General features: G+C 33.9%; 1 pseudogene; it reads right to left on the bottom strand.

Moving 5' to 3' along the window:
• Positions 1–21,130, bottom strand: part of LOC114700259 — a 70,819-nt pseudogene that overhangs the window by 12,533 nt on the left and 37,156 nt on the right.

Raw genomic sequence — 21,130 nt, 5'->3', positions numbered from 1 at the left:
AATCAATTACTTAATAAGTTACTCAGTAATTGTGTTATCAATCCTATATAGAACTTGCCTGTAACTCAGCAAAAACCTACTGACTTCAAAGAAAAGGGATGAATCCTAAGGTTATGTTCAGAAAGATTTGCTTAAAAATAGTGGTTCTAAAACCTTCCTAATGCTGTAACTCTTTAATATAAGTAATATTTTATTACTACTTAACTGTAATTTTTCTAGTTATGAATCATAATGCAAAAATCTGATATACAGGATATCTGATATGATCCCCCCCCACACACAAAGGGACATGACTTTACAGATTAAGAGCCACACTGGTTTAAAAGCCTGAATATTTCCTCAAATATACACAAATAAAAAACTGGTTATAGCCTTATGGGCATTAAAAATACAGTATTACCTGTTTTTAAACAGAAAAATAAAAATTCTCTAACATAAATAGTGACATTAATATACAACTGGAACAGTTTTTATACCAAAATTGTATTTATGCCTTTGGCTTCAATTTCTATGGCTCAATTCATTCTAAGGACACATGACCGCTGAGTAAGGGAGAAGTGTTTCTGCTTTAAATGGTAGTTACTACCTTTCTAATATATGGAATTGATGAATAGATTACAAACTTTCAATGGTAGTTACTACCCTTACTAATGTATGGAACTGGTGAGTAGAATTCAAAACTTTCAATGGTAGTTACTACCCTTACTAATGTATGGAACTGGTGAGTAGAATACAAACTTTCAATGTAGTTACTACCCTTACTAATATATAATAAGTATAAAACTTTCAATAGTTGTTACTACCCTTACTATATGGAACTTGATGAACAGAATACAAACTTTCAATGGTAGTTACTATCCTTACTAATGTATGAACTGATGAGTAGAATACAAACTTCAATGGTACTATCCTTACTAATGTATGAACCAAACTTTCAATGGTAGTTACTACCCTTACTAATGTATAGAACTGATGAGTGGAATACAAACTTTCAATGGTTGTTACTACCCTTACTAATATATAGAACTGATGAGTTGAATACAAACTTTCAATTAGTAAGGGTAGTTACTACCCTTACTAATGCATGAATTGGTGAGTAGAATACACTTTGTAAATGAACATTTTTTTTTTGAGCTGTCTCCTGAGGTGGACATGGTCGTTTACCCCTTTAGTCCTAACCTTTGGAAGCAAAGGCAGGCAGATGTCCAAGTGAGAGCAAGACCAAAACAATAAATAAATAATAATGTCTTAATGTTGCCTAGGCCATTCCCACCCTGCCTCAGCTCCTCCATTAGCTGGGATAACTTCAATCTTGGAAATTCAAATTTAGTACCTTGCTGTACAGTCTAATACTTTGTTAATAAACTTGACAGAGTAAATACGTATGATGTTAAAATGCAAAGTTCTCAAATCAAATCAAATGGCAAACATTCATCTGTATGTGCAATTTAATTTAGCTAAGGCAAATTTCCTCAACTGAGAATACCAGATAATAATCTCTACCACCTGTAAGATTATACATGGTTCAAAAAAAGCAATGAAGGAAAAACTATTCCATGTTCAGTAAATCTTTACTGTGATTATTGTCAAAAGCTAAAATGGGGGCTAGAGAGCAAGCTCAGTAGTTAAGAGCATTTATTGATCTTGCAGAAAACCCGTTTTGTTCTCAATGCTCACAGGGCACCTGAGAACCACTTGTCATTCCAGTTCCAGAATATTTACCACCCTCTTCTGGCTTCTGTGGGTACTGCATGTATGTGGTACATACACATGAAGGCAGAGGTATCTATGAAGACGTATGGAATATATTATAATTTTCTGACTAACTGGAAGTGATTTATTTATTTATTTTCTTTCTTCTTTCTTTCTCTCCCCCCTCTCTCTTTCTTTCTTTCTCTTTCTTTTTTTCTTCCTGAGACAGGACCTTACTATGTAGCTTAGCTGGTCTGGAACTCTATAGCTAGACTATTCTGGCCTCAAACTCACATAGATTCACTATTTCTACCTCCCCGTGCTGGGATGAAAGTACGCTTTCTATTTTAAAAGAGGAACTCTGCTTATGTGACAGTATCACCTATTTAAAAGATGGACTGCAGTTTACATTTTAAGCACTTTAATACTTTAAAGTATACATTTTAAAAATCACATCATAATTATTACAACATTATACTGAAGCATGTATAACTTACTTTATAAAATGCAGAAGAAGATCGGTAAACAAATTTAGCAGATTTCACAATGGCTTCCTGGCTCATTAAACGTTCGTGTATTATGTTTCTATATATCGAACTTCCCACATTAGGATAAAACACGCCTTAAAAAAATACAGAAATCTTAATCTCATATTTATAAATATGTGTGCACATTTTAAAATTATGGTATCTGACTTTTTAGTTTCACTCTTAAACATATGCATCTTAAAAATCTATATCTAAAATAACAATTATAATAAGGTTCAAATGTATATTAAGAGAGAAAAATTATTGTGTAGGAAATGTCTGGAATAAGACATACCAAATTAACAATGCTGATTTTTGAAAGGGGATATTCTCAGGAAAAGTGGCAGAAAGGAATAAGTTTAATAGTTTTTAGTTTTACTCATTTCTGAAATGTATGGTATAACTTCTCCTCTCATTCCATGCAAAAAGGAAACCATTTTAATTATACTAATAGGTAATTAAAATGTGAGTAAGAAAGGTAAACAATAGATTGCTAATAAAACATAAAAAGATGATGAGAATCAGCAAGAAAACTTAACTAGGAAATGTTTTCTGAACGTCTGGCAATGTAAAAAAATTCTGGGGCTTTCATAATTTTATTTCTAAGTAAAGGAAAATCTGAAGACACTTTTCTGAGAATACAAAACAATGCATAACAGTTAATCTTACTGATTTGTGAACAGAAGCAATTACAGTTGTAAAACCATACAAGCTACTTCTGTGCATTTAAACATAAATAAGGTATAAATGACTATGGACAAAACTTATAGTAGTTTAACCAAGAATGAATGGCATCAGAAGAAAAACAAACTGTAAAAATATACAAAACAATTTTTAAAAAAAAAACCTTTTAACAGTGTAATATCATTTTGAAAACATTCTGTCAAATAAGTATGTAACTCATTTTAAATGTATTAGCAGGATGGAAAACAATTTTTATTTACACATGCACAATTTCCTTTTTATTGTAAACTGTTATAAGGCTAGATTAACACCAAAGAAGCCTATTTAAGGCATACTGTATCTTGAAATTAAATTACACTTTAGCAATCGGCATGTTTTTTTTAGCAGTCTGTCTATGAGAAAGTTTATTAACAATAGTTGGAAATGCTAACTCCTTTTGCAAGCTGTAATCCAACAACAGTGAATCTCCTCACATCCTCCCACGTTTTGTTCTATCTGCAGCACTATGTATAAAACTCTCCTAAGCCTTGACAATTCCAGGTCTAGGAATACAGTTAATAGTCTCCATTCATTCTTCTCAACTTCTGCACCTGATAGTGGAAGCCTTGAAGATAGGTGGCAAAGAACTTATCATAGGGAATTTGCTCATCTCTTGTCTACGAAGAATTACCAATAATGATACAACAGCAAGTAGACCTAACACCAATGAGATCATCTTTCAAACAAGTTGAATTCTAGTTTACTTTGCTCAAATGGTTCTCACACACCAGGAGATATACAGGCAGATAGAAGAATGACTTTTCTAGCTCACATGTCAGTAACACTGCTGCTATTAAGCTTATGTTAGTCAGTAAGACAGAGTAGTGTTGGACATGGCAGTGCTATATCCAAGGATATAACTCACAGCAGTCAGAAAACCAAAGCTACATTCTATACAGAAAATCATCAGTATAGGGTATGAATAAAAACTTCCTTAAACTTAGAAAAAGAATAAAGCGCTGCAAAAATGTAAAAATGATCATAAAAAAGATTTTAATGCAACTATTATGCACATTAAAGTGTTAGCCTATTAAGCCATAGACACTAAGAAAAATAAACTAAAAACATCATTCATTCCAAACTATAGATTTAAACATATTTCTGCAAATATTTTAGGCAGCCTTTAACCCAAGCACTTGAGAACAGTGGCAGTTAGGTGGCTTTGAGGCCAGCATGCTCTACATGCGAGTTCCAGGACACCAAAGGCTACAGAGTAAGACCATGTCTCAAAAAAACTATTCACTGGTAACCAAAAAACATTATCCCACAGAAGCAAATTAACCATAAAAGTTTAAGCAAAAACTATAAAAACTTTTGTGAATGCTTTCTAATTGTATTTCCATAGGCATCAAAGCTCAATAAACAAGAGATTTATAGAAAATCTATTAAGTATTCTAGTATATTACTAGGAGGAATGAACTCTTTGGCTTGATTTATAAAAATCAAATGGAAGAATAAAGTATTCATTCATAATCCCATAGACAAGCAGCATCAACACTGTAGGAAACTCTCAAAAGTTGGTGATTCCTATTTCATATTTTAACTTGACCACTATGGGGTTCATTTCCATCTGTGTACAGATAAAACTGAGAAACACTGCCATAGATTGTTAGTAACTAACTAGATGAAAGATCCTTAGAGTTCTTTTTATTCAGCAACATCAAATGGCTCTAACCTGTAAAACCTGTTTTCCAGTCTTTGTTTAATTGTACTTAGATCCGTTGATATGCCACCACAGTGCAATACATGGATAAGCTTGCAGATCCACAGGGCCACAAATGCTGAAGCAATATCTAAAATAAATAAGGTTATAAATCTATTTTTTGTATTTGAAATTCACTGGTACATTAGGAATGAAGAAAAAAATAGATAAATATATTATCAATTTATCAGCACAAGGGAAATAGAGCAAAAACTAGAATACAAGTTAAGATCATTTATTTTTTTTAAACTTTTTTAAACCTAAAATAGATAAAACTATTTAAGTGGTATTTATAAGATGACTTTATAAAGTTACCATTTTATTAGACTCTGGGCTGGTATACAGCTCGGTAGTACAGCATTCGCCTACCATGAGCAAGGCCCTCAGTCTATCCTCAGCAACATAAGAGGGGGGAAAAAATAAAAACAAAATTTCTAGACTTGAATATACAACAATATGCCCAGTGTCTTCAGTTCTTACTCTTAATTTCTCCGTATGTCCTTTGAAGTTGATTCTGTACTACTAGACTGTTGTTTAAATTACAACAATCTCCTTGAAAGCCCAGAGTTCAAAAGCAAGTTTTATGTCACTGTGTTACTTTCATTTTCACCAACCAGGAAAAATGAGCCCATTTCTCATGTTCTTCCCCTTCACAAAGACTTGTAAAAGCCAGGAAAACCAAGCACAGCTATCCAAATAATTAATTTCAACTTCTGATCACCTTCCTCTCTCCAGTCCTATCAAGTCAGTGGAGTGCATGAAGGGTTTACAAACTGGTTTGTGGAAGACCCTGTGCATTTATGGTGCTCATGAAATTTAGCTACAGCAAGTTCATGTAACTTAGATGGATTTTCTATACTGACATGCTATTATTTACCTAGAGTCATCAACTGATTTATTCCTCCAACAATTCTTTCACATTCTTCATCCCTGGATTGCTCCCATTCCCATCAAGAGCTTATAGATTAGTGACCTACATTCAACATCAGTCAAAGGAACACTGGTACCCAATTCTTCTGGAAATACAGCTGAAATGCAACAGAAAAACACATCAATGAACATCTTTAGTAATTACTGGTGAGTTTTCCTTTTGAAATAATTGATATTACAAAAACAAAACAAAAACACCACTATTTTCATAATGGAAGAATTTTAAACGCAAATAAAATGTATCTTAAAAAAAGACATTACATTAAAACTAAATGATTACTTATACCTAAAGTGTACTATAGCTAGTCAAGTTAAATCTGGAAGAGAAAATACTTCTACAAAACAAATTTCAATTATCTTATCCATTTCATCTTCCAACTGCCATTATTACTTTAACAAAATACCACACAGTGATAATAAACTGATGAAAATTTTAAGAATACTCTAATCAAACCTCAACATTTCTACTACAGGAACGAAGAGAACTATGAATTCCAAAAGGAAAATCTTAGGTCTTCCATTTGTGAACATAATGCTTTTCAACAAGCTTAAGTCTTTACATTGTACCTAAGAAAATTTCAAGTAGTCTTGAGGCTGATTCAACAAATGCACCAGTAGTAATACTTCCTTTGAACTAGACTGTAACAGAAACCAAACATAGTATACAATCAAAATAACTATGTGTGCACAAGTACGTGCACCAAATAGAACAAAAGAAAAAAATCTTCACCAGTGCCAATAGACTTCATGAAGTTGTATTTAAATAGGTAATTAGTATTACTAATTCTTTTTTAAAAAATAGCCACAGTACTAGAAAGCCAATTTCATTTCTTTATTAGGCCAATTCTGAGATGACAACAATCAAATCACTTCAAATTCAAACATGAGATTTAAACTCACAAAGACAAAGAGCCAAATGAATGGTTATAAATTGATATCTTTACATTTTCTATCCTTTAGTACTTCTACTTGAGCAGTGTAATAAAAATGTTTATTACTGGTATTAAATGAACTAATTTTAGACCATATTATCAACATGAAAAGTTTTTTCATTACTAAGGTTTTCTGGCTGAGTTCACTTCCTATTTAATATTCACCATAACCACATGCACCAAGTTAGAACATAAAAAAAATTTTAAATTTACATATTTACTTATTTTATATGTTTGGGTGTTTTGCCCAAATGTATGTCTATGCACCAAGTGTATGCTTGATGCCTACAGAGACCACAAGAGAGGGTCAGATTGCCGACAAGTAGATTTATAGATGCCAATGATTGCTATGTGGGAGCTGGGAACAAATTTGAGTCCTCTGGAAGAAAGGCCAGTGCTTTAACTGCTCAACTATCTTTCAGTCTCTTGTTTTGTTTTGAGATAGATTTCATTATGTAGCCCTAACTGGCTAGCAAGTCACTAGGTAGATGAATCTAGTCTTGAAACTTGAGAGATCTCTTTAGTAATTTTTTAGGGTACATTAACTACTCAGAAATACCATTTATAAAAGTTTATTTCTATTATGTTAAAAATGAGATTTTTTTCTTGTTTTTTTAAAAAATCTTTATTGATGATACAGGTACACCATTTAAAAATCTAAGCAACAGGACATAAAAGAGTCTAATATACAAATAAATCATTTATAATCTACAATATACTACTTACACCCTTTTAGGCATGTATAACTATGTCTTACTTTTAAAAACCTTCATTACCATGCTTCAGCATTCACTCTTTTCCAGAATAAGAAATATGTCATATTCACTCTTCCCAGGAATAACTCCCCAATCCAACTTTCCTAGCTATATGTAAGGTGATATTTATTGTTATTAATTGTAACTGCCCCTAGCCATTGATCACTCAAATTTGTCACATATAATGGACTGTAATTCTGAAAGAATAAGAAAGGCACTTGTTTAGATAGCAAAGGATGAGTACCAAGTAAGTTATTTTGAGTCTTGGAAACTAGTCAAGGGCACATACAAGTAGCAAGACAAGGTCTGTTCATACTTCCACTAAAAAGCTTCACCTCTAAGGACTGTTACAAAAAATGTCTCTGAACCCTCCCAAATAATCAATTTAAAGGATAATTAAACACTTCTCTATTTTATTCTAATATATTAATGTTCAATCTCTCCTTTAACAGAGGTTCCAGATAGGGAAGGACTGTCAATCATGTCACGTGCTAAACTTGTCTAATTATATATTTAATATGATTAGTCACAATAACTTAACTGGTATCAAGTTTGGTTTCTGTTTTGTTTTTGAGTCAGGTTCTTACTATGCAGCCCTAGCTAGGCTTGAACATATGTGGTAATCCTCCTGCTTTGCCTCTGAGTGTGGGGATTGATCTCCAGCAGTAAACCAGTTTTCTTATTGAAAAAAAAAAAAAAAACTCCAGGGCTGAAGGATGGCTCTGAGAGCACTGGTGCCTCCCACAAAACTAACAGCGCAAGTAAATCTTAGCTACACAAGGTGGGAGAAATCAACTCCTGCAAGTTATCCTTGACTTTCATAAAAATGCCATACATATGTGCGCCATATACACACATCAGTTCAGTCAGTCATCGTCAGTCAGTCAGTCTGTCTCTATCACGACTCTACACACTCACATCACACACACACACACACACAACAACACCACACACCAACACCAAATCCAACTAATTCTAATTCCACAAGGTATAAGCAATGAACCTAACATACACTTACCATTATTAGTATTAGTTCCATATCCCAAGGACTCATCTTTTCTGTATCTCCATTTGTCCCAGCTTTAAGAAAGCAAATTATTTCCATTAAAAAAATGAAAAGTAGGCCGGCAGTGTGTCGCATGCCTTTAATCCAGCACTCGGGAGGCAGAGCAGGCGGATCTCTGTGAGTTCGAGGCCAGCCTGGGCTACCAAGTGAGTCCAGAAAGGCGCAAAGCTACACAGAGAAACCCTGTCTCGAAAAAACCAAAAAAAAAAAAAAAAAAAAAAAAAAAAAAAAAAAAAGTAAAATCACATTAAACAAATAATTGTTTCAGTATTAAAAATGGTATTTTTACTCTTTACTGTAGAGGAAAAAATTTCAAAACCTACTCTAATTCAAAATACAACCAGTATTTCTTACCAAACATTGTAACACTGAAACAAACTATCAGGAACTCAGGTTGAAGGCTCTTGACTTTCAATTGTTCCAACCACAGGCATCATCTATGACAGATCTGAAGCGGTCACTGAAGAAGAACAAAAGCCATATATTTATCACATGGGCATATACTGTTTGCTTTGGTTAACTACCTTTTCCTAAAGTATAACTCTCTAAGGTTCTTAAACTGGATGATTTCACAAGACAGAAGATGATTCTATATATTCCAAAAGTCAGTCAGAAAAATCAGCACACATACAAATATGTGACTTATAGCATTTCTTAGATCTCGGTAGTAATGAAGCTTCTCCTTTTGTCTTAATCATTTTGACGAGTGCAGCATTTAAAAGTCACCATTAGGACTATGTCTAAACTTCTCATATGTATACTTCTTTGGGTTACTACTGATTAAAAATATTTATATCTTATTTTTAATTTTACTTCCTATTATTTCCCCAAATAACAATCAAGACTTCATATTAAAGCAAAATCAAAAAAAATTCAGCTTGGCCTTGTCTCTATCAGCTTACACTGTACTACACATTCACTCTCCCTTTCCTTTCTAAAGGTCACAACAAAAAGAAACAACAGTGAAAACTGTCAGTCTTTGTAGAAAAAGAAAGCATGCCTTTTATCTATTTCCTCATCCAATTTGCTATGGTTATAGTACTAAAATGCTTGTAATAAACACTTGAATAAGCTACAAGGGTCACTGTTTTAATGTCAATTTTTCAGCTTCCTATTCTCATACTACAAGGTACTCTTTTCCTTTGTAGTGTTTTTTCTTCTGTGGCTGTCACAGTACTAAGTTTTCTCTTGTTAGCATAGGCAAAAGTATAAAATACATAGGTTCAAATAAAATATCTATGTAACTAAATATATTAATTGGGTTTTGTCTTCATATACTCAATAATAATTATATTATCTATATTAGAACAGTTTAAATGTGTCTTCTACTAAGATACTTTTTCATTTTTAACATACAATTAAGGAATAGTGAATTAAGTTTGCCAACTAATCGATTAGTTACTATTTTCAAGAAAGGTATTTCTCATGTTTTTAAAAAAATAGACTTAAAAATTTATGTAGACATGCATAAAATAGCTAAAAGCAGGGCTAAGAGCTTTAGCCAATATAAGAGCGGTGTGCCGAACTGGCATTCCCTGTATTCAGATTGTGAATACCCTAACAATCATCATAGAGCTCTCATTCAGTAACTGATGGAAGCAGATGCAAGATCCATACTTAGCACCAGGCTGAGCTACAGATTCCAGTTGAAGACAGGGAGAGGGATTATAGGAGGAGCAAGGGGGATCAAGATCATGAAACGAAACCCACAGACACAGATGACTGAATTTGTGGAAGCACATGGACACTAATTGACTACTGGAGCCTGCATAGACCTAACTAGCCCTCTCTGCATGTGGGTGACAGTTTTGTAGCCAGGTCTGTTTGTGGGACCCTGGCAATGGGCCAGGATCATCCTGGTGCATGAGCTGTTTTGAAACTCATTCATAGGTGGGATGCCTTGCTCAGCCTAGATGCTGAGGGGGGTGGTGGGTTGAGGGATGGCTTGGTCTGCCTAACTGAGCATTCCAGGCTTGTTGACTCCCATGGAGGCCTTACCCTTTCTGAGGAGTGGATGGGGGTGGTCGGGGAGGTGATAAGGGGCAGAGAAGGGGACGGAAAAGAAATGGATAGGTATGTAAGATGAATTTTAAAAAAATTAATAAAAAAGTTAAAAATCAATAAAACAAGGTAACAGATCTTTAAACTCGAATTCTTCGAAATTATAATTAAAACAAAATATTTTGCAAAATTATAACTATATACTTTTGACTGGGGAGCTAGATCCAAATTTAGATTCAAGCATGATCTCTATTAAGTCTGTCATTGTTTCTCAATGTGTATCAGGGAAAGTGAACATAGAGAAAGCTATTTATAAACTTACTACTAATATAATTCTTTAACTCTATAAGAACGTTACAGAAATGTGAACTTAACAGACCAATTTCTTAGGCTCTCCCAAGACTGAAAGCTTTGCTATACGAAGAGTCAATCTGTGTATGAATCTAACCACAATGGAAGTCCTGTTAGTTAACAATAATGAGTACCAGCCAGAGTCAACCATAAAACATTCCTGGTGACTTGAAGTGGCTGAAGATAGACAAATGCATAAATAAAAGACCAACTAGATACTGATTGTGGAAGACATAATAATCTACTAATATAAAATATTTAAAGATCTAAATGAAAATGCTCTGGTGCCTATTTATTCATTCAAAATATCTGACTTATCTACCAGTTTGTGACACAATATTACTTTACTTAAATACAACTGTATGTAAAAGAAATGTGTGCTACACTGATTCTAGATTGGTTTCATCTTTGAATGTAAATACTGCTTGCTACTATTCAAGATTACAAATTTGTTTTCTTGCAATTCCTTTTCCTCAAATAATTTGAACTGCTTCAATTTTCATGTTTTTCTATGCATTTAAAGTATCTTTCTATACCACAAGTAGTATAATGCACTTTTCAATATTGTTTTTAACAAAATTTTTTTTGATAATGTAAATTCAACCCTTTCTGAAGATTTCCTTCTTGGTGATAATGTCTTCTGGATTCCTACTTCCTAGAGACTGCTGTACATTTTCCTGTGCTCAACTCTGGTTTCTTAAGAGGATGTCATAGTTCTCTTCTGTTTTACTCCTTTCCCCTCTTTCAGGTAAGCAAACAAATATCCCCTTCACTCTGGGAACTTAACATGTATGTCATTAGAGTTTCCTTTTATTCATGCTCCTGTACTCTTTCTTCTTCCACTTACACTAAGTTTTACCAGATCAATCAAGAAGAACAACCTGCCAGTGTCTTCCAGGAGTACCAGTAAAAAAAATACTGATACACCAACTTAAACAATTTGTTAAACCATGCCATTTATGCACCTACTACAATCCCCTCCAAGAGAGCAAACAATGGTTTGTTTGAAATTAAGAACTAGTCAACAAGTAACATTCCCATTTGCATAATTTAAATAAAATAGCTTAAAAGTGTGGTAACCTATGATTTTACAATTTCAGACAGCTATGAACAATAAAATCTGTTTAATGTTCAAAATTCAAGTTCAAAATTTTAACTCATGCTATTATATCATCTTTTGTCCTCCAACACAATTTTTATTAATATGATCGGATAAATAATTTAACACATAAAACAGCTAAAAGGAAAAATTCTAAAATAAACTTGTAACGGTTAACCAAATGGAACAGAACTTGTTTTTTAATTTAAACATCAAGTAGATTAAAGTATTTTCTTCTCAAAACTTAAAAATGGCACTTTACTATTGGCATATTTACAATTTATAAAAAAAAGACTTCCCTAACTACAAAAAATAGTAAATTATTTATAAAGGAAAAGGGAAGATATACAGAATACCTGTGACTTCTAAATCAATTACCCACCTATATTCCACCGCCTATATTTTGCGTCATCAAATTGTTGTCTCAAGACTAGGAAATCTATAACGTCAGGCATATCATGGTATCTATTACAAATAGAAACAAACTGATTAGGTCACACACCTAAAAATATCTAAGGTATGTTCAAATTTATTTCAATCTTGAAATATACTCCAGTACTATCAAAACACTGCCTTGGTATCAGTCCTTACTTCATGGTAAATGATCCACCGGTCAGTTTACCAGTATCAGGATCTAAAAAAGCAAGCTTAAGGCAGCAAAGAGTAGGCAATCCCACTTCATACTTGATACCAACGATCTTCATCAGTTCTTGTTCCTACAATACAAAAAACAAGAATTATCTCTGCGGAATAAACTATGTGCTTATGCAGGCCAGAGGTGGATTCTGGGGTTTTCTTGAATACTATCTGTTTTATTTAGACAGAAGTCTCTTACTGACCCTGTGACTTGCCATTCTGCCCTGCCTGTGCCAAGCAAGCGCTGAACTAAGAGGATGGAATGGCACAAACCCCCTACACTTCAGGGGTGCTGAGGAGCAGAACGCTGGTCCCCGCATTTTCCACTGAACTACTTCTCCGGCATCGTACAGTTTCTTACAGTCCAAAGAGTAAACCATACAACTTCCTTCATAATTCAAAATGTACTTTTTACATCAAGAAATATCATACCCTTAGTTCCATTTTATGCCATGGCTGTTTTTTAGGATTGATACTATAAATTTTATTTTTCCGGGCCATTTCAACATATGCTTCATGTCCTTGTCGGAAATAATATACCTAAAATAAATAAAAAAAAAATCAAAACTAAAGGTGCAAAACAACACTAACATTGAAAATCTAATTTAGACATTACACAGAAATTCTAATACTAAATTTTTAAATGTATTCCTCAAATTGTCTAAAGACAATCAAAACTTAAGCATCCTATTAAAAATTCTTTGTGTATATACTCAAAAATTAAGATGTATAGCTTTTTGTTTTTACTTCATTTATTCATTTCTGGATTGAAAATAAGTTAATCCATGTGGTATAAGAAAGTCATTTATGCCAGGCAGCAGTGGCGCAACATTTAATCCCAGTACTTGGGAGGCAGAGCCAAGCAGATCTCTGTGAGTTTGAGGCCAGCCTGGTCTAGAGTGAAATCCAGGACAGCACCAAAACTACACAGAGAAACCTGTCTTGAAAACAACAACAACAACAACAAAACAACAACAGCAACAAAAAAAAATGAAGTATTTATAACTAGGGTTTAAACTATTTGGTCATATTCTTTTGTTTTTATTTTTATTTATTTATTTTTTTTATTTTTATTTATTTTTTTTTTTTTGGTTTTTCGAGACAGGGTTCTCTGTGTAGCTTTGCGCCTTTTCCTGGAACTCACTTGGTAGCCAGGCTGGCCTCGAACTCACAAAGATCGCCTGCTCTGCTCCCGAGTGCTGGGATTAAAGCGTGCGCCACCACCGCCGGCTTGTTTTTATTTTTTAAATCATGTGTTTACACATATGCAGAAAACTTTGAAGCTGAACATGTATTTTCATATATGTTTTATCTAGTTTTGATCCTTAATGTGCTAACTCTTAAGTGCACAAACATGTATATGCATGTTTATTTCAAGATGAAACTTAAGTGACTTCTAGCATCTGTCCTGCAGAACAGGTATTGGAACAGTCTCCACTACATATTTTGCTCATTACTAAAGGTAGAAACATTAATTTACTTTTTTTTTGGATGTAGGAGTTTTGGCTATATATATGCACGCCACTTGCAAGCCTACTAGTGTCTGCAGAGCTCAGAAGAGGGCATAGAGTTCCTAGACTGGAGGTACAGAAGGTTGTGAGCTGCTATGTCGGTGCTGAGAATTGAACCTGGGTTTCTGCAAGAGCAACAGTGTTTTTAATTGCTGAGCCAACTCTCGAGTCAGAAAAGCTATTTGAACTGTGTTTAAATGATCAGTCATATTTTTAGAGTCACCATCCTACATATCTTTCATTCTGTTTTTTACTGCTCCTGTTGCTTGGAGAGTCATAGAGGGAGCAGTGTTAAGACACTGATTTCAGACTCAGGCGGGGTGATGAAGGCTCAAGCCCCACAACTGAAAGACATCTAATAGAAAACACTGTGGCTATCCGGAAAGTCCTGCCATGTTATTTTAAAGCTACATAATTTGGTAAGAAGTATCATTGTAAAGGTATAGTAACAGTCTAATCTCCAAAAGTTGTTGAGGCAAGAAGGATCATTAAATAAAAATTATTCCAGAGTTTTCTTTAGATTCACTCTTCCACTTATTTCCATTGTAAAATTGTTAGTTCCTACTTTATAGTATCAATTACTGTGCTTTGAAAAGGAAGCCTCTATTTTAAGTATTTTTACACTTAGTCTGTTGGATGTTAGGTGTCATCTCTTCAATCTGTATAAAAATGAGAAGATATTATCCTGAAAAATTCCGATATAGTATTAAATTAATCTCAAATTCTTTTTTTTCCACCCCCCCCACCCCCGAGACAGGGTTTCTCTGTGTAGCTTTGGAGCCTGTCCTGGAACTAACTCTGTAGATCAGGCTGGTCAAAAGATTCGCCTGCCTCTGCCTCCTGAGTGCTGGGATTAAGGATGCACGATTACAACCTGGCTTCAAATTCTTTAGTACAGTCTAAACGGGTTCTTACTTTTAGTCTTGAAAAAACCAAAAATAAATAAGTAAATAAGTTAATAAAATTAATGGCTTTGAGAACAGGTAGAAGTAATCAATGTGAGTAAAAATTAAATGGAAACAAAGTACAAAATCTTTTTCTTTAATATGCTATACATTTCTTTCTAGATTAGGAAAAAGAAATGCATTTTTATTTAGAAATACAAAAGAATGTAGATGGAAGAAATCTCAAAAGGCCCTACCATAGATGAAGAGCTACAGGCAATTAATGGCTGCTAAAGAGGGAGAATAGGTATTCTACAGGGACAAGCCCCTTGGTAGTAGTCAATCCTAAAGAAATACACATGTTCAACACTAAATGTGGACCCAGCAGGCTGCATGTACAGAGACATAAAAATAAAGAAAAAGGTCATGGAATTTGAGGAGGGTGAGAAACAGGACTTGGGGGAAGGGCACAAATGATATAAAAAATAGTCCTCATAAGAACATCTTGAAAAAACTTAAAAAACTGTAATAGTAGCAAGAAACCCTAAAACAAATGAAAAACAGCAATTAAATCCTTTGTTAAAATATGCCAGTTTTAATTAAAACATGGCAACCCTAAAACAAAATGAAAAACAGCAATTAAATCCTTTTGTTAAAATATGCCAGTTTTAATTAAACATGGCAATGAAGTCTCTATTCTGTCATACTATCTAAATTATCACATATTTATAGGAGTCCTGGTGAATATCATTACTAATATCCTTGGTTTGTATTTTTGCAATACTGACATGAAGATTTTTTTAGGAACCTACTGCAATCTCCTAGAAGTGTGTTTTAAGAGCTATCAAAGAACTGAGGTTACTACTTGAAAAAACATAGGTAATTTTAAAAATTTTAAAGTTTAAAAGTACCGTCATCACCCATTTGTGGTACAAATGGACACCTTCTGGGAAGTGTATCTGTAATCCACGTTGAAGGCAACCATTCTTCTAACGTAAGACCATTTTCGGTTAGGTTCTCCTACAGCCAATCTCTGAGAAAAGTGTGGAACAGCATTAGTAGTATCTTAAAATACAAGGAAATGACATCTGTAACAAAGATTTTTATTCTCTAGCATTAAAATCTTATTCTAGAAAAGCAGGAGACGTAGCAACAGTTATTTAACTTTTCCAAATCACTGATGGAGCTGGAGACTAAAGCAAAATGCAGTTTTCACAAAACTCTCTAAAATTATCCTTATAGACACCAAACTATAAAATCATGAGGTTCTTCCTTTCAAATAAGTTATCTTATAAACAGTACATACAGCAAGTTGAAATGTGCTCGACAGTCTTAAACTCCTAGACTTAGGGTGGTAGTAGTAACTAAGTAAGATTAAGTAGTACTGAGGATCCAGAAAACTAATTGCTTTCATGACAGCCATAATTACTTCCATGAACTGGACATTACACTTCTAAATAACCTAGGACAGTCTCATTATATTCAATCATTCACTCACATCTTATTCTCTTCTCTTACTTTGTCTCTATCACTCATTCTATTTCTTTTAGACATGTAGCCACGGCTGGCTTCTAACTTGCTACGTAGTGGAGTCTGATCTTGAATTCTTAATCATCTTTCCTTTCACTTCCTCACTGCTGGCATACAGGACCATCCCCCAAGGAAAGATCTCCCTTCCTCAAAGCAGTCATTTCATTTTTTACTCACCTATGCTCTTCCCACAACAAGTGGTCTAATGACAATAGCCTTTATATTAAATTACATGCATGGAAAATGAACTTAAAAAAAAAAACCAAAACACTAAAACTAAGTAGAGAAACTTTATGCAAAAAATTAAAAATGTGCTTGAATGTAACTAAGAGTTGTACACTTTATTTTGTTATGGTTTTTTAAGCATTAACACTGAACTAATAAAAATCAAGCTGTGTTCTACCTACAGCTAAACCACACTGAATGAGAATGGTATCATACAGAAGAAGCAATACCATGACAGCAAACTTGTTGGAGACACTCCTAGAATTATTTTACAATATACATTTTCCTCTTATTCCTACTGATCACACATGGCATTTTTCAATTTAATGCTCAGGAGTGTTCTCATCTTGAGGAACATGGTGAAAAAGGAAAAGCCTTTAATAATTCTTCTATGTAAGAGATGGTTTCACTGGAAAATCGCAGGCTTAAAAAACTTAGGAGCAGCCGGGCGGTGGTGGCGCACGCCTTTAATCCAGCACTCGGAGGCAGAGGTAGGCGGATCACTGTGAGTTTGAGGCCAGCCTGGGCTACAGAGCAGTTCCAGGAAAGGTGCAAAGCTACACAGAGAAACCCTGGTTTGAAAACAAACAAACAACAACAACACAACAAAAACAACTTAAGAAGCTGACATATTTTAAAAGGATGGCTGAATGTGTAAGAAGGAACAGCAAATGACCTACAGTCAAAAAGCACTATCGCCGGGCGGTGGTGGCGCACACCTTTAATCCCAGCACTCGAGAGCAGGGGCAGGCGGATCTCTGTGAGTTCGAGGCCAGCCTGGTCTCCAAAGCGAGTTCCAGGAAAGGCACAAAGCAACACAGAGAAACCCTGTCTCGAAAAACAAAAACAAAAAAAACAACAACAACAAAAAAAAAAGCACTATCTAACGAGTATTTTATTAATCAAGTTTTACTGAAACATAGCCACACATATTTGTTTTGTATATCATACATGGCTACTTTCATGCTATAATTGGTAGAATAGCTAGCCCTTTCTTTTAGGAAATGGGATTATCTTCATAGTATTGGAAGTGCTATGCAAGCTGCCAAGGCACAGAAGCAGCCAGCTGTGACATCTATGGACACAACAACCAACATTGCAAGACATCCCTAAGGGTAAATGGTGCACTCATATCTTGTTAGTAGCCAACGGCTGTCAAAGTGACTCTAGGTCCACTCAAACAGGAAGACAATCATGCTAGTACTAGAAATCTAGTCAACTACACAAGGCCAGTGTGGTCATGTATCTTAAGAGGACAACCTACTACTTCCACTTTACTAAAAAAGCATAATTCATGACTGCAATCTAAATCGCAGATAAGTGTAGCTCCTACCCTTCATTAAAATGCTTTGCTTTGCAACATGCTCGGGGGGGGGGGGGGGGAGGGTTACAAGACACTGAGATCCACCTCCTTCTCTCTCCTAGTCACAAAGAGGTGAGTACACACATTCCCTACCATGAATATTCTGGCCTTGAAAAATCAAGAGCCAATTTAACAGAAACTAAAACCTTGGAGCTTATGAGCCCAGATAAATCAATTCTCCTTTTGTAGCTATGATCTTATCCAAACAACAAGAATCGTACTAACACAGACCACCAAACCCATAAATTTTCCTCTCAAAGAGCTCTGAATTTACTAGTTTTATATACTTAGGTTGTGCTCAAAGTTTGCTTAAGAAGGGTTCTTTTGATAAAAAGGAATAGCTCAACTATGATATATTAAATAGGCATTATTTCTCTCAAGAAAGTATCAGTATCTAGTAAGTAGTACAGAAGGTAAAAACTGTATATTAAATAGGAATAACCAAACGTGAAAGTAAGATTTTGGCATCATACAGAATCATAAAGACACATTTCATTACCCAGTGATGCCAGGGAAACTTTTAAGTATTTTAAGTATTTGGTTGAAAGCAATTTCTGTCACTGAGTATTAAGTATTTTTCAAAACTTCCTGATTTGTTATTTCAGATTTTCTTATTTTGGAGGTACAGTTAACTTTCTTTCCACAGATCTCTAGGAATGCTTTTAGGCTGACTGAAATATTTTTCAATTTGATTTCTGAATTATTATCTCTAAAATAAGTGGCATTTCTTTTACTTTTGGGACATTAGAACATATATTAATTACACATTAGTTTCAGAATAAGGATTATGGCTTTCACTTATTTTCACTGATCACATTACTTTATAAACTGAGTTCTGAATAGTTTATTGAATTTGCTAAAGAATTCTTTTGTTACCATTTTCTATATCTACCTTATGCTTTGCTTAATTAAAAGTCAGTCATATGGAAAATGTTCTCATCTTTTCATATATTCAGTAATGCACTTATTACTTGCTTAGTGAGTGCTTTTCAATCTATACGGTACTCCTAGGAAGGAAATCCTGTTGTGCTGCCTGAATTAACTTAAAGACTATGTAAAAACAAATGTACTATCCTGTTATGGAACGAAAGTCCAGTCAAAAGGAACAATCCATAATATCTTACTCTCATTAAAGCATGCTCCATAAACAGATCCTGCTACAATATTCTGACACAACCAAACAACAGAAATAAAATACTCAACACAGAAGATTCAAATACAGCACTGGCTCCGACTACATTCACCATCATTCAAAGGCACAAACTGAGGACAAATGTGCCATTGTCTTCCGTAAAGCTTCCTCACAAAATACAAAGGAGGTAAGAAGAACCAACACTTCACTATGAAACCAAATTACCATAGCTTATAATTATAGAGGTGAAATCAATATGAATTCAAACAATAAAAATCAAACAATTAAAACAACACAACTAGATTCTTATATTTTCCAAGCTTCTTGGGAATAAAGAGTCAGAGCACACTAGTATTTTAATTCGACAAATATAACATATTTACATCTAAAAAAATGTTAAAAAATAATTCTTTTTTAACTTTTTGGTGGGGGAGGCTATCTTTTTACATAGCCTTAGTTATCCTGGAATTTGCTAGGTAGACTAAGCTGGCCTCAAATTCACAAAAATTTGCCTGCCTCTGTCTCCCAAGTGCTAAGATTAAAGACATGTAGACATGTATAACTATGCCCAGCTAAGAATAGGTAAACATACATTTTAAAATTTTTTTTCTATTTACCCAAATATGTCCATTTACTATAGTATTATCTTTAAATTCAAAAACAGCTTTCTTCTCCCCCCCCCCCCGCCCCGTGTGTGTTTTGTGTGTACACCACATGTGCCACAGTACACATTTGTAGGTAATAGGACATAGGCAGAGATCAATTCTTACATTCTACCATGTGGGACCCAGGGATCAAACTTAGGTGGTCAGATTTGGTTGGCAGCAAGCACCTTCACCTGCTGTCTCCATGAGCCATCCCCCAGAATCTTACTATAGTATTTTATTTATTTCAGAGAAAAAAACCAAAAAAACTGTCTTACTCCCATTTCCTGATTAAAAGATTTTTAGCTTTATGAGTACTGGTTTTCTGTTTCCTTTTTTCTTTTCTCTACAGTCTAATTATCCAGACTCATTAAGTAACCAAACAAACATATTACTATGTTTATCGTTTACACACTATACTTAATGAAAAACTTACTATAAGAAGTGTATTGTACCAATATTTGATTTGTATTTGCTTTATGGTCAACTATGACAAGATGTTTTACTTATATTTCATGTGATGTCTCCCCTGGAGTTTCTCTGTATTTTTAGCAATGACAATTAGGATAGTTAAATATAAAGACCATTGGTAGACAAAATCCATTTTATACCATTATTTTGCTTACCTAAATAAATCTCACTGGATCTAAAAAATGTGTTTTAAAATTAAATGCTCAAATATTTAAACTATGGTTATGTTCTGAGTAAACATTCTTAGGTGTCTGAGTAAGCACTTGTGTCAACATAATCTCAAATCTCCATGTACTTTACTACTTATTATTTAATTCTGAATTTTCTCTATTATTTATTAACAAACCTCAAAGACATTTATGTTGGATTTTTCACATTTATGCTTTAAAGCACTTCCCCAGAAGGAAAGACTAGACTTAAAAATTTTAAATCAACCTTTTGTTTTCTTTCTTTGGGCTTTTTTTTCTTTGGTGATGTTGGTCCATCTTTTTCTTCATTTGCTTTTTTTCTTTCCTTTTTAATATGTTTTTGTTTCTGATTTTCAGATTCATCTTCTTCATCTGAACTACTTTCTGCTTTCTTAGTTTTATGCTTAGGAACTTTCTTTGGTGGCTGCAAATTAATTCCAGCATCTGCTGTCCAATCAGAGTAATCACTGGAGTAGTCACTAGAAGGAGAGAAGCAACTTAAATCACATAGGGTACAGTTTTAAGACCATTTTATAAAAAAATATATAAAAAGATTTAAAAAAAGCACAAATGAACTAAAAGATATTTCATTCGATCAACTCCTCATAACCTTTACTATCTAAAAACACATTTTACAACTTTTTATGGAAAAATAAATTTAAACCTTTTATACTTTTAAGAAGCATACTGTTTTGCATATATATCTCAATAATACTTGGCATACAAGAAATAAAGAATGGAGTATCATCTTTTTCAGTTCAAACAGAA

Source organism: Peromyscus leucopus, unplaced genomic scaffold, assembly GCF_004664715.2.
Source record: "Peromyscus leucopus breed LL Stock unplaced genomic scaffold, UCI_PerLeu_2.1 scaffold_460, whole genome shotgun sequence".
Classification (NCBI taxonomy): domain Eukaryota; kingdom Metazoa; phylum Chordata; class Mammalia; order Rodentia; family Cricetidae; genus Peromyscus; species Peromyscus leucopus.
The sequence above is the reverse complement of the archived record's forward strand: the minus strand, read 5'-3'. Positions and strand labels throughout refer to the sequence as shown.